The sequence below is a fragment of the Macaca nemestrina genome, chromosome 10, assembly GCF_043159975.1.
Source record: "Macaca nemestrina isolate mMacNem1 chromosome 10, mMacNem.hap1, whole genome shotgun sequence".
Classification (NCBI taxonomy): domain Eukaryota; kingdom Metazoa; phylum Chordata; class Mammalia; order Primates; family Cercopithecidae; genus Macaca; species Macaca nemestrina.
This window is the reverse complement of record NC_092134.1, coordinates 28,985,023-28,999,351: the sequence shown is the minus strand read 5'-3', so window position 1 is coordinate 28,999,351 and position 14,329 is coordinate 28,985,023. Positions and strand designations below refer to the sequence as shown.

The 14,329-nt window shown below is 41.5% G+C and overlaps 1 protein-coding gene and 1 pseudogene across 2 annotated transcripts in view; both read left to right on the top strand.

The window, feature by feature from the left end:
- Positions 1–14,329, top strand: part of LOC105497720 (thioredoxin reductase 1) — a 181,643-nt gene that overhangs the window by 62,677 nt on the left and 104,637 nt on the right. The gene's annotated exons all lie outside the window — the stretch shown is intronic.
- Positions 8,755–12,548, top strand: LOC105497718 (large ribosomal subunit protein uL6-like; annotated as a pseudogene).

Here is a 14,329-nt window from a genome sequence, read left to right as displayed (position 1 = left end):
AAAAATAAAAATGCTCCAAATCTTGTTCACAGGAGTATACCTTACTCATTTTTTTTTTCTGGATGGAGTTTCGCTCTTGTTGCCTAGGCTGGAGTGCAATGGTGCAATCTCAGCTCACTGCAACCTCCGCTTCCCAGGATCAAGCAATTCTCCTGCCTCAGCCTCCCGAGTAGCTGAGATTACATGTGCCAGCCACCATGCCTGGCTAATTTTTGTATTTTTAGTAGATATGGGGTTTCGCCATGTTGGCCAGGCTGGTCTTGAACTCCTGACCTCAGGTGATCTGCCTGCCTTAGCTTCCCAAAGTGCTGGGATTACAGGCATGAGCCACTGCACCTGGCCACCTTACTCAATTATTTAAGGCTGTAAATATTTCAAAATAAGTTTCCTTAACTCTGAAAGTCAAAACAAGGATCAGCAATATTTCAAGCAAAAGTCAAAAAGGTTGCTTTAACTTTCTGAATGCAGTCCATTTAGTTAACTCTTATTTTGCTTGATATTTGTGAACATGTCAGTTCTTTATGAGTCCCATACATTCTTCTTCTATTTCAATATTACAATCTTCAAAGCTATTAAAAACCTGTGTTTGAGAACACCTGTTAAGGTCCTTAATATAGCTTGATTATAAACTGTCGTTGAGAGGAACAAAGCAAGACAGTTGTCTGTCAATGACAAAGTTTGCAGGATTTACAGTTTAAAACATGGCTGTAAACTACCTATTTGCATTTTGATGACACTTGCATTTTACCAATAATCCTTGAGACTGTTTTTATTTCTTAAAGTCACATGAACTAAAAAATATTTGATTTAAGCACATCTTTTTCTTTTTTGGAGAAAAAGGCTCGCTCTGTCACCCAGGCTGGAGTGCAGTGGCATGATTTTGGCTCACTGCAACCTCCACCTCCCAGGTTCAAGCGATTCTTCTGCCTCAGCCTCCCAATTGGCTGGGACTACAGGCACGTGCCACCATGCCTGGCTAATTTTTGTATTATTAGTGGAGAGGGGTTTTACCATATTGGCCAGGCTGGTCTTGAACTCCTGACATCATGATCCACCCACCTCAGCCTCCCAAAGTGCTGGGATTACAGGTGTGAGCCACCGTGCCTGGCCAAAAAGCAACTAATTTTTTAAAGAACAAACTTTTTTTTTTTTTTTTTTGAGACGGAGTCTCACTCTGTCGCCCAGGCTGGAGTGCAGTGGCCGGATCTCAGCTCACTGCAAGCTCCGCCTCCCGGGTTTACGCCATTCTCCTGCCTCAGCCTCCCGAGTAGCTGGGACTACAGGCACCCGCCACCTCGCCCGGCTAGTTTTTTGTATTTTTTAGTAGAGACGGGGTTTCACCGTGTTAGCCAGGATGGTCTCGATCTTCTGACCTCGTGATCTGCCCATCTTGGCCTCCCAAAGTGCTGGGATTACAGGCTTGAGCCATCGCGCCCGGCCTAAAGAACAAATGTTTTAAAGTCGGGGAAAATAGAAAGAAGCTTTCCAAGATTTAACTCAGGTATTTGACCTCTCATGGAGGAATGTTATTCTGCTCCTGAGTCAAACCCTAACTGCAGCTAAAACAGGCAGCTCTACAAGCAGAGGAAAATTTTGGAGATGAGCACTATGTCTCCTATAGCAGGCCAGAAGGGAAAAGTAAAAATAGGGAAGGCAAAGAAATAGGGGGAACACCATTCCCAATAGGAAAAGAGGCAATACCTCTTGATGACCCTCAATTGGAACTCCTTTCTATGATGTTTTTGCTTCTTTTGCAGTTGAAAATGGCTTCTATCTCCGATATAATGTTCTTCCAACCTGGGAAAAGTTTATTTTCCAAATCTTAAAATGCTTGGCTTAGAGTTGAGCTAGGGGAAGGTGTTGGAAATAAGAACTCAGAGTCATAAAGAAAATGGGCACTCAAAGAATTTCTCAGCAAGGCAAATTTATTTCTGCAGAAAGGTGCTACTCATTCTTCTGGTCACTGTGAGAGCACACTGTACAAAGGAGGGAAGGGTTTTTATCCCTAATGCAGTCAGTCCTTGCTACTGTTTCCGATCCCCATTGGTCAGGGTTGGACCGCACAATCTAAACTGATCCCGATTTGCTATTTCAAATAGAGCAGGGGTGGGGGCTACAGAAGTAAAGGTGCCAAATAAGGAACAGATGTGGGTTGTTACAGATTGGGAACGGATGTGGGTTAATGGACATGGGTTATAGATTGGGAACAGCTGGAAGGTTGTTTACCATAACTAGGGGCAAGGAGGCAAGGAAGTTAGGCTTTGAAAATAGAGGACAAGCGGAACCTTTGAAGAGGAACTCACTGTTTCCAACAAAGGGAACCCAGAAGCCTGATATGCTGGCAAGAGGGTAAAAATGTTTACCAGTTGTGCTTTTGGCTTCTCTCTCCCTGTGCAAACTGGTAAAAGGGATAATAAGGATCATTGTTTATATTCTCTGTAAATGTATAATTAATGGAAAAGGATTTGTGAGGTTGGTCTTAATCTGTAGACAATCTGGTGTGCTTTGCATGTCTTTCTGAATGGTTCTATTGAAGAAAGGGTATCTTAAGTTAAAATGCAGGCCCAGAAACCCATAAGCCTGCTGTTCAAGCCACCTCAACAAAGCGATCAGTAACAAACCTGGCTACAAGCCTCCATGTTGTTTCATGTCCTTGGGAACATAACCTGTATCCACGTGGCAATACTTTATTTTAGTCCCTGCCGTTTTTATAATGGTGGCTGTCTTCTTGTGCTCAGTGTTCTGGGTGAGGGCCACAAAAATCAGGTAAACCAGTTTGTCAATCTGGGTGGTGCCAGCTGATCCATCAAGGGCAGGGTTTATAAAATATCTTAAGCACTAATTTTGAGAGTGGTTTAGGGAGGGTCAAAATCTTGTAGCCTCCAGCTGCATGGCTCCTGGGCCATGGTTTCTAACCTTGTGGCTAGTTTCTTGGTCTGGTCCCAGGCAAGAGGGAAGTATATCTTGGGAAATGGCTGTTATCATCTTTGTTTTAGACTATAGACTGTAAAACCGACTATTCCAAAGTTGGTTCGGCCTACACCCAGGGATGGGCAAGGACAGTTGGGGCTTGAAATCAAAATGGAGTTGTTTGGGTCCGATCTCTTTCACTGTCTCAGTCACAATTTTGCAATGACAGTTTCAAAAGCTTCCTATTGCTCCTTTGAAAATACCTTGTACACTTGCATTAAGTCATAACCTAATTAAGGCTCATTAGTTTCACCTGTGAGGTTACTGTTTGTAAAGTTCAAAAGCCAAAAGTCTTAACTGCTTGGCACGGCTAAAGTCGAGTAACAAGGGATTTTAAAGGATTTTCTTAAAGAGCGCTCAGCTTAATTAAAAGTTCAGGTACGGTGGCTCACACCTGTAATCCCAGCACTTTGGGAGGCCGAAATGGGAGGCTCACCTGAGGTCGGGAGTTTGAGACCAACCTGACCAACATGGAGAAACCCTGTCTCTACTAAAAATACAAAATTAGCTGGGTGTGGTGGTGCATGCCTGTAATCCCAGCTACTCGGGAGGCTGAGGCAGGAGAACCACTTGAACCCAGGAGGCGGAGGTTGCGGTGAGCTGAGATTGCGCCATTGCATGCCAGCCTGGGCAACAAGAGTGAAAACTCCGTCTCAAAAAAAAATGTGGATATTCAAGTTACAGGGTTATAGGTATATTTAAAAGGCCTTTATGTTTTTCTCTTCTTCGATCTTATTTTTCTGGAAAAAGGCTCTTTTCTTCTCAGTTGACTGAATTATTTTTCTCCATTTTTTGTCTTACCACTCTTAATGCATGCACGAGAGGCCCTAACTTCTGGTAACGTGGGACTCCTGGCGAAAAAGAGAGGAGGCACCACAGACTCCATTCTGGGGAAAAAAACCCAAAAAACACAACAAGAAACAAATAAAAAAACCCTCTATTTTCCTCATGAAACTCTCCAGATTAAAAGCAGATAGTTCCCTCAAAATCAAAGGCTCTGTTCTGTTATGTATTGTGTTATCTACCGCTTTTGAGTTTTGGGGATATCAAATTACTTCACATTGTGGGAGAGCTTTGGTGTGTAATAACTAGGTAGAAAATACACTGTAAGGGGTGGCTAATAGTACTTATAAATCAGAGAAGCATGTTCTTGGTCACCTGAAAGATATGGAAGCATTCCCACCCCCCATTAAGAGATGAGACTCCCTTGGGGGATAGGCTAATTACAAAATAAGCCAATTAGCTTGGGGTTGCCTTGCAGTGAAATGCATGGTAGAAGCACTACACTGTCTTCTCCCATACTATCTCCCTCCTTTTGGGGACCCAAAATCCAGTATAAAATGGCACCCTTAATTTTAGGGATCTGTCTTTGCCTTCAGCTGTGCCTGCTTATAGGTCCTAAAAGATGCATGCTACCTGGCCCTGTTCCTCCAAGAGTTTCACCCTAAAGCCAGTAATACAATTAAGAAACTGGCAAATGTGGCCGGGCGCGGTGGCTCAAGCCTGTAATCCCAGCACTTTGGGAGGCCGAGGCGGGCGGATCACGAGGTCAGGAGATCGAGACCATCCTGGCTAACACAATGAAACCCCGTCTCCACTAAAAATACAAAAAAATTAACCGGGCGTGGTGGCGGCGCCTGTAGTCCCAGCTACTCGGGAGGCTGAGGCAGGAGAATGGCGGGAACCCGGGAGGCGGAGCTTGCAGTGAGCCGAGATCGCGCCACTGCACTCCAGCCTGGGCAACAGAGCGAGACTCCACCTCAAAAAAAAAAAAAAAAAAGTGGCAAATGAAAAATCTTAACAGGTGCTGAATATTCTGTCTGTGTTGTTATGTATGTGTTGTGTGTAATGTCTATAAAAAGAGCTCTAATTGATTGGCTTAAAGAAAAATAAGCAGTAGGCGAGGCGCGGTGGCTCACACCTGTAATCCCAGCACTTTGGGAGGCTGAGGCAGGCAGATCATGAGATCAGGAGTTGGAGACCAGCCTGACCATTATGGTAAAACCCTGTCTCTACTAATAATACAAAAATTAGCCTGGTGTGGTGGCGCATGCCTATAGTCCCAGCTACTCAGGAGGCTGAGGCAGAAGAATCGCCAGAACCTGTGAGGCAGAGGTTGCAGTGAGCCGAGATCACGCCACTGCACTCCAGTCTGGGTGACAGAGTGAGACTTCATCTCAAAAACAAAAAAAAAGAAAAAAGAAAAATAAGCGCTTAAATAAAATATTTTCTAGTTCACATGACTGTAAGAAATAAAAATAGTCTCAAAGATTATTGGTAAAATGCAAGTGTCATCAAAATGCAAATAGGTGGTCTACAGTCATGTTTTTAACTGTAACTATCCTGCACATTTTGTCATTCACAGACAATTGTTGTCTTGCTTTGTTCTTTCTCAAAAGATGGTTTATAATCAAGCTATATTAAGGACGTTAACAGGTGTTCTCAAATGCAGGTTTTTAATAGCTTTTTTTTTTTTTTTTTGAGACCAAGTCTCACTTTGTCGCCCAGGCTGGTGTGCAGTGGCGCGATCTCAGTTCACTGCAAGCTCCGCCTCCAGGGTTAGGGCCATTCTCCTGCCTCAGCCTCCTGAGTAGCTGGGACTACAGGCGCCCGCCACCATGCCCGGCTAATTTTTTTGTAGTTTTAGTAGAGATGGGGTTTCACTGTATTAGCCAGGATGGTCTCGATCTCCTGACCTCGTGATCCGCCTGCCTCGGCCTCCCAAAGTGCTGAGATTACAGGCGTAAGCCACTGCGCCGGGCTTTAATAGCTTTTAAGATTATAACATTGAAATAGAGAAAGAATGTATGGGACTCATAAAGAACCGACATGTTCACAAATATCAAGCAAAACACAAGTTAGTTAAATGGACTGCATTCAGAAAGCTAGAGCAACCTTTTTGTCTTTTGCTTGAAATATTGCTGATCCTTGTTTTGTTTTTCAGAGTCAAAGAAACTTATTTTGAACTATTTACAGCCTTAAAAAAATGATGTTGTGGGTATTTCATAGATGGCCTTTATCAGGTAGAAAATTACCTTTTATTCCTAGTTTGTTGAGTGTTTTTATCATGAAAGGGTATCATCAAATGTTTGCATCTGTTGAAATAACCATGTGGTTTTCGTTCTTTATTCTGTTAGTATGATGTATTGCATTGATTGATTCTCATATGTTTAATCAACCTGTGCAAGGTTTATCCTGGGAGAAATTTCACTCAGTCATGGTGTGTAAAATTGATATATTATTGGATTTGGTTTGTTAATGTTTTGTGGATAATTTTTTTTGTCTATATTTACAAAGGGCGTTGGTCTGTGGTTTTCTTTTCTGTTTTTTGAGACGGAGTCTTGCATTGTTGCCTGGGCTGGAGTGCAATGGTGCCACCTCAGCTCACTCCAACCTTTGCCTCCCGGGTTCAAGCGATTCTCCTGCCTCAGCCTCCCAAGTAGCTGGGATTACAGGTGCCCGCCACCACACCCTTTTCATGTGATGCCCTTGTCTGATTTTGGAATCAGGGTAATACCAATCTCATAGAATGAATTGGAAAGTATCCCCTCCTCTTCTGTTTTCGGAAAGAGTGTGAAAAATTGGTGATAATTCTGTGTTAGACATTTGGGAGAATTTATCAGCAAATCATCTGAGCCTGGGCTTTTCTTTGTGGGAATTTTTTTTTTTTTTTTTTTTGAGACAGAGTTTCACTCTCGTTCCATAGGCTGGAGTGCAATGGCGCAATCTCGGCTCATTGCAACCTCTGCTTCCCGGGTTCAAGTGATTCTCCTGTCTCAGCCTCCTGGGTAGCTGGGATTACAGGCATGTGCCACTACACCCAGCTAAGTTTTTGTCCTTTTAGTAGAGACAGGGTTTCACCATGTTGGTCAGGCTGGTCTCGAACTCCTGACCTGGTGATCCACCCGCCTCAGCATCCCAAAGTGCTGAGATTACAGACATGAGCCACTGTGCCCGGCCGCCAATGATATCTCTCTCACAGATGAGAAAAGTCTGATTTCTATTTTTTGAGATGGAGTTTTGCTCTTGTTGCCCAGGCTGGAGAGCAATGGCAAATTTCGGCTCACCACAAACTCTGTCTCCCAGGTTCAAGCGATTCTCCTGCCTCAGCCTCCCGAGTAGCTGGAATTACAGGCATGTGCCACCACGCCTGGCTAATTTTGTATTTTTAGTAGAGACGGACTCTCCGTGTCTCGAACTGGTCTCGAACTCCTGACCTCAGGTGATTCGCCCGCCTCAGCCTCCCAAAATGCTGGGATTACAGGCGTGAGCCACCACAACCAACCAGTCTGATTTCTTTTTAAATTTTACTTTTATTTATTTATTTTTGTAGAGCTTGGTTCTCACTATGTTGCCCAGGCTAGTCTTGAACTCCTAGACTCAAGTGATCCTCCTTCCTCAACCTCCCAAACTGTTGGGATTACTAGCATGAGTCACCATGCTCAGCGAAAAGTCCGATTTCTTAAGTCATTTTTAAAAGGTGATATACTAAGAAAAACTTCAACATTTTATTTTTTCATTTAACATCTTTTATTTTTTATACTAATGATTTTTTTGTTTGTTTTTTGAGAGGGAGTCTCACTGTCGCCCAGACTGGAGTGCAATGGCACGATCTCAGCTCACTGCAACCTCCACCTCCCAGATTCAAGCAATTCCCCTGCCTCAGCCGCCCAAGTACCTGGGATTACAGGCACATGCCACCACGTCCAGCTATTTTTTGTGTATGTTTGGGTAGAGATGGGGTTTCACCATGTTGGCCAGAGTAGTCTCAAACTCCTGACCTCGGGTGATTCACCTGCCTTGCCCTCCCAAAGTCCTGAGATTACAGGCATGAGCCACTGTGTCTGACCTACTAATGATTTTTTAAAAGCTCTGAAGTGGCCGGGCCCGGTGGCTCACGCCTGTAATCCCAGCACTTTCAGAGGCCCAGGCGGGTGGATCATGAGTTCAGGAGTTCAAGACCAGCCTGGCCAAGATGGTAAAACCCTATCTCTACTAAAAGTACAAAAATTAGCTGGGCATGGTGGTGCACACCTGTAGTCCCAGCTACTTGGGAGGCTGAAGCAGGAGAATCACTTGAACCCGGGAGGTGGGGGTTGCAGTGAGCCAAGATCGTGCCATTGCGCTCCAGCCTGAGCAACAAGAGCAAAACTTCGTCCAAAAAAAAAAAAAAAAGCTCTGTAGTATTGCTTTTAAAATGATTTTCTTATCTTATTAACAGCATCAATATTAAATTTACAGCTAGGTGAAAGAAAGGATATGTTTTTCTTCTTCCATTTGGTGCTTCAGTACCTTTTCCACATTCCCTGTGGTAGAGCCCAACCCTGACAGGAGACTCTTGGGGCCAAGTGATGTAGTAAACCAAGACTAACCCCCACCCCTCCCACCTCCTCCCACCTCAAACACACAGTGTCTAGTTCCAGTGGTAGCGTGCTTGTATTTCCGGTGTAATTTCTCTTATCATGAACCATTCCATGAACCGGTTCTCTGTGGAAGACAGAGTTCCTTTCAAATGTGTATTCTCAGGCTCACACAGCCACTGAATCCTGGACCTGGCATATAATCATGTTAGAATACAACTGTGGAGTGAGGCAAGTGGGAGTTCTTGGCTAGGACCCCAACATAACTAAGGTTTAATCTTAACCTTAAATAAGACTCCTTTGAAGGAGGTACAAGCACAAGAGCTATAACCAGGATATTATAGTCCTTTTTATAGCACTTAAGTCCTTCTTATGACATTTATTTGTAAAAACTAAAAATCCTTTTAAGGCTAAAAAACCTTCCTAGCATTTTATTTCAATTTGGTAAATAAATAATACTAATAACTAAGATGTACTTATTATTAATTTCAACACTAGAAATTTGTTATCATGTCCTTTTAGGGAGTCTTTAGTTTTCCTTCCTTGTGTTTCCATAAAGACTTCTGTTTTATTTTTCCAGCTTGTCTCATACCCTGCAGACTTTCAGAAACACGTATAACAACCTTCCTTTCTTCACTTGATTTATAGGCACTGTAATGGGTATAGCTTACCCATTTAAACTTCCCCACTCTTAGGTCTTTTATGGGGTAACTTCTTTACTTGATGGGGTCTTGTCAGACCCAATAGTAATATTTGTCTTGTGGGTTGAATAAAATATTGTAATAATTATTACTTTGTTAAAAGGAATCTTCTGAGAGTGGTGGTGTGTTTGCAATACTCTTTGCGCTTGAACTGAGTAAGTTTTGTTAAGAGGTTTGGGGTTCTGTGGAAATCCTTGATTTCTTCTGACTTGCAGGCCACATGCTTTTAACCACAGGCAACGAGTAAAAATATGTGCATGAAAAACCTGTAAACCAGAAAGTGATGACAGCAGGCAGAGTGGCGTGCTGTAAAATTTTTATCATCACACTTGAAGTGATTATGCTGCTTATGAATGGCGAAAACTCAAGTTCTAACACGTGGCAGTTTTAGTCTGTGTTTAGCCTTGCCATGTGCTTTCATCTGCCAGACTCCTCTTTGCTTTCCCCTTTGTTTCCCTGCTTTGAAGTTCATTCATTGTCCTGGTTTACTGTGAAATGCCACTTGGGGATAACTCAGAATTGGAGAGTGGCTTTATTGACCTGTGCTTTTCATATTTCATACTACGTTTCTGTTTTCCAGTTTCCCCCAGTTACGTTGCACTCCTTACGTGCCATGATGTTCCTCTGTTGTCAAACTAGAGCTTCTTCCCACAGCTAAGTGGCTGATCAAGATTTCTCCAAAGAGATAAGTATCAGTTATACAGCTCTCTAAGCAATCTGTAGACTGAGAGCCACTCAAAACCTGGATGTCTGCGGGCTTTCAGGTGGCAGTAGTCATGGGTGAGAGTCAGTGGTTTTGGCAGGAACAAGCACATATGAATTGTATGAAGATGGGAACCTTGTTCTTGAGGAGGAGTGTCCTGGAGTGGAAGTGTTTTCCTTTAGTAATCCCTTTAGTAATCCCACAGTTCAAACATCTTGCTTTATTTCTCTAAGAGTACAAAGATTTCAACGAATTTCTCAGTTTAGTGAAGTCAGAGACAGGAACAAATGTGATAGGCTGGTATGCAACTTTAATTTTTTTTTAAGTTTGGGAAATACAGGAAAGAAAAGTCATGAATGATTCTGTCACACCAATATAACTAATATGACCATTTTGCACATTCTTTTTCAGGATACCTAGATGTTGAGTTTCATAGAATTGTAAAACTATGGTACATAGGACTTGGTATTCTAGGTTTTTAAAAAACTAACATTGTGTCAAACTATTTCCACATTATTTTGAATCTTGAATAGTATGCAACCACTAAATAAGGTTAGAACAAGAGAGCTACTGTACTTTAACCATTCCTCTAATGTCAGACATTTGTTGTTTCTAATTTTTTGCAATAGCTAAAGATGTTATAATGAAATTGTTTGTAATAATTAGATTAAAAGAAAGGATTGAAGGTAGGGAAAAGAAAGGGGTGTAGGCTGTAGAGCAGGGATAGAACCTCGTTGCAGCTTAGCCTTGGGAGAGAGAAAGGTTGAGCAAGGTATAACTTTGTCCTTGGATCTAGAAAGGTTATGGACATGTTCAGGAGGTAGGGAATGGTGAGTATTGATAGGCCTGTTGCCTGTTTTGTTCCACTGGGTTTTACAGAAAGTTAACATGATTGATCCTAAAGCTATATAGCACTTTCATTGAAAGGGAATTTGGGAATATCCCCCTTTAACTAGGTGGTAGTAGCTATGTTAACAAAAACTACTGAAAGCTTTTTCTAAGAGAAGGCTAGGAGGTATAGGGGTCTTTCTTATGAATAAATATTTTCATTATTTTAGATTTTTTTTTAAAGGCCAATCGTCACAAATAAGAATATTGAGTTAAGGCTGGGCGCAGTGGCTCACGCTTGTAATCCCAGTACTTTGGGAGGCTAAGGCAGGCGGATCACCTAAGGTTGGGAGTTCGAGACCAGCCTGACCAACATGGTGAAACCCTGTCTCTACTAAAAATACAAAATTAGCCAGGCGTGGTGGTGCATGTCTGTAATCCCAGCTGTTCGGGAGGCTGAGGCAGGTGAATCACTTGAACCTGGGAGGCAGAGGTTGTGGTGAGCCGAGATCGCACCATTGCACTCTAGCCTGGGCAACAAGAACTAAACTCCGTCTCAAAAAAAAAAAAAAAAAAAAAAGATGAATACTGAGTTAAAAGGTATGGCCATCTCAGGAGGTTGCAGTGAGCCGAGATCCGAGATGCCACTGTACTCCAGCCTGGGTGTTGGAGCAAGACCCTGTCTCAAAAAAAAGAGAAAAAAAAGTACGGCCATTTGAGTTTTTTTAACCCACACTGTCAAATTGTTTTCCAAAAGAATAGTATTAGCTTGTGTTACACAGCCCTATGGACTCACTTCAGTGTACATTTATCAGCACTGGGAGTTTTCATTTTTTTTTTTGTATGTAAGAAATAACATTCCATCATGTGAATCTGCATTTCTCATTATGATGTAAAAATAAAATAAATAGATCTTGTATTCTATTTTCTTTGCTATTTTCTTTCTAATGAGTTGGCTGTTTTTGTTCTTTATTCATTTTATCATTTGTGGTCCTGTTGTTTTCTTACCAATTTGTTGGAGTTCTTTTTGTTGTTTTATTCCTTTTTTTTTTCCCATAAGTATTTTCCCTATGCTGCTCTTTTACCTTATACAAAACTATTATCTATCTTTGCTGCATCTACTGCAAGAATGAAGATCATTCTCAGCAATCAGACTGTTGACATTACTCTGAAGGGACACACAGTGATTGTGAAGGGCCCCAGAGGAAACCTGGGGAGGGACTTCAAATCACATCAATGTAGAAAGAACTCAGAAAAAAAAAAGAGGCACCAGGTTGACAAATGGTGGGGAAACAGAAAGGAGCTGGCTACCATTCAGACTATTTGTAGTCATGCACAGAAGGGTGTAACAAGGGTACAATGGGCTTCCATTACAAGATGAGGTCTGTGTATGCTCACTTCCCCATCAATGTCCTTATCCAGGAGAATGGGTCTCTTGTTGAAATCCGAAATTTCTTGGCTGAAAAATACATCCGCAGGGTTTGGATGAGGCCAGGTGTTGCTTGTTCAGTATCTCAAGCCCAGAAAGATGAATTAAGCCTTGAAGGAAATGACATTGACCTTGTTTCATATTCAGTGGCTTTGATTCAGCAAGCCACAAACAGTTAAAAACAAGGATATTAGGAAATTTGGGGATGGTATCTATGTCTCTGAAAAGGAACTATTGAGCAGGCTAATAAATAAGATCTAAGAGTTGTCCAGCTATAGAAACAAGATGCCGGATGATTTCTAAGACCTATTTGTGATATTTAAATGATACAATAAAAGACCTATTGATTTGGGGGAAAAAAACTCAAATAACTATTATTATTTTACAGTATACTCTGTTGGTCTTTTTGTTTGTATTTACTTCTGAGTTTGGAAGTTGTTACTCACTAGAGATATAGAAAAGGTTCCATTTAATATGCTGTGTTATATAATAATAAAGTGAAAAAACTTTTCCCCAAATTATCAAGTCATCATTACCATACTATTTTGAAATTATATTTTATTGCTTCGTGATTTTTTTTTTTTTTTTTTTTTTTTTTTTTTTTGAGATAGAGTCTCGCTCTGTAGCCAGGCTGGAGTGCAGTGGCATGATCTTGGCTCACTGCAACCTCTGCCTCCCGGGTTCAAGCCGTTCTCCTGCCTCAGCCTCCTGAGTAGCTGGGATTACAGGCGTGCACCACCGTACCCAGCTAATTTTTGTATTTTTAGTAGAGACAGGGTTTCACCATGTTGGCCAGGATGGTCTTGATCTCCTGACCTCGTGATCCGCCCACCTCAGTCTCCCAAAGTGCCGGGATTGCAGGTATGAGCCACTGTGCCCGGCCACGTGATAGCTTTCTTTAAAATCATAACTGATTCTGTATTTGTCTCTTTCTGGTCTTATCTAATCTCTTTTACTGATCTCTGTTTACTTGTATAAAAACAAGTAGGGAGCCTATTTTATTATTACTCTTTAGTTTCAGTTTTTACAAGTGGACAGTAAGTACTTCATGGATCCAAATATTAGGAATTGATCTTAGGCAAAAAAGTTGGGGCAAAATGGAAGCAACTTATCATTACAGTTTTTTTTTTTTTTTTTTTTTTGAGACAGAGCCTCACTTTGTTGCCTTGGCTGCAGTGCAATGGCGCAACCTCGGCTCACTGCAAACTACGCCTCCTGGGTTCAAATGATTCTCCCTCCTCAGCCTCCTGAGTAGCTAGGATTACAGGCACCCGCCATTATGCCTGGCTAATTTTTGTGTTTTTCATTATGACAGAGTTTCACCATGTTGGCTAGGCTGGTCTCAAACTCTTGACCTCAGGCGATCTGCCCGCCTTGGCCTCCCAAAGTGCTGGGATTACAGGTGTGAGCCACCATGCCTGGCTCATTACAGTTTTATATGCGTTTTACTGACTACCTGGTTCTGTGCTGTTCTTGTAACATTTACTTAACATATTTCTTTGAATGCTGCTTCAAATTTTATTTCAAAATTGAGGGGGAAATTATAAGCAAATGATAAACATAAACAAAATTTTATTTTCCTTTTTTGTTAGAGGCAGAATTTAAGGAAAATTCTGATGATTTTGATTACAGGTAGTGGCTAACCTCTTATGATTTATTTACTTATCTATTTATCTTTCTATCTATTTGTACTTTTTTTTTTTTTTTTTGGATAAACAGTCCCTCCCCAGTAAGAATGCAGTTCTTCCTAATCACAGAAGTTATTCCTTTCCTTGTGATGGCCTTCTCTGTTCTGTGTCTTGGCAAATATCTGAGCCTAATAGTTGGGTGGTGCCCTTGGCATAGATGTTATGTAAGGAATTGTCACCTGCTTTTAGAGTCAGTCATCCCATGAAATCGAAGGAGTCAGTAAGGCGTTATGGAATCAGGAGGCTTGTGTGACAGCTCTGACGCTGATACCAATTAATTACCTGACTGGACCTCAGTTTCCTCATCAGTAGAATGAACACAGTTGGCCTAGTGACCTCAAATATCTCTCCCAAGCTAACAATCTGTGATTCTCATTCTCTGAGATGTTACCACGAGGAATGTTTACTTCTACATTACTTTTTAAAATAAGACAAATGGAGAACAGAAAATGAGAACTAGAGTTTAATTTTAAAATTTTGAAGTGTCATCGATGAGGCTATAGTCATGTGTTATGTTGCTTTAGTCCAATAGTTCTTAATTAAGAGTATGCATTAGAACTACCAGTGAACATTTAAAATATATGTATATGCATATGTGAACATATATAAATATATACACACATAAATATGTTTGTTTATTTATTTATTTA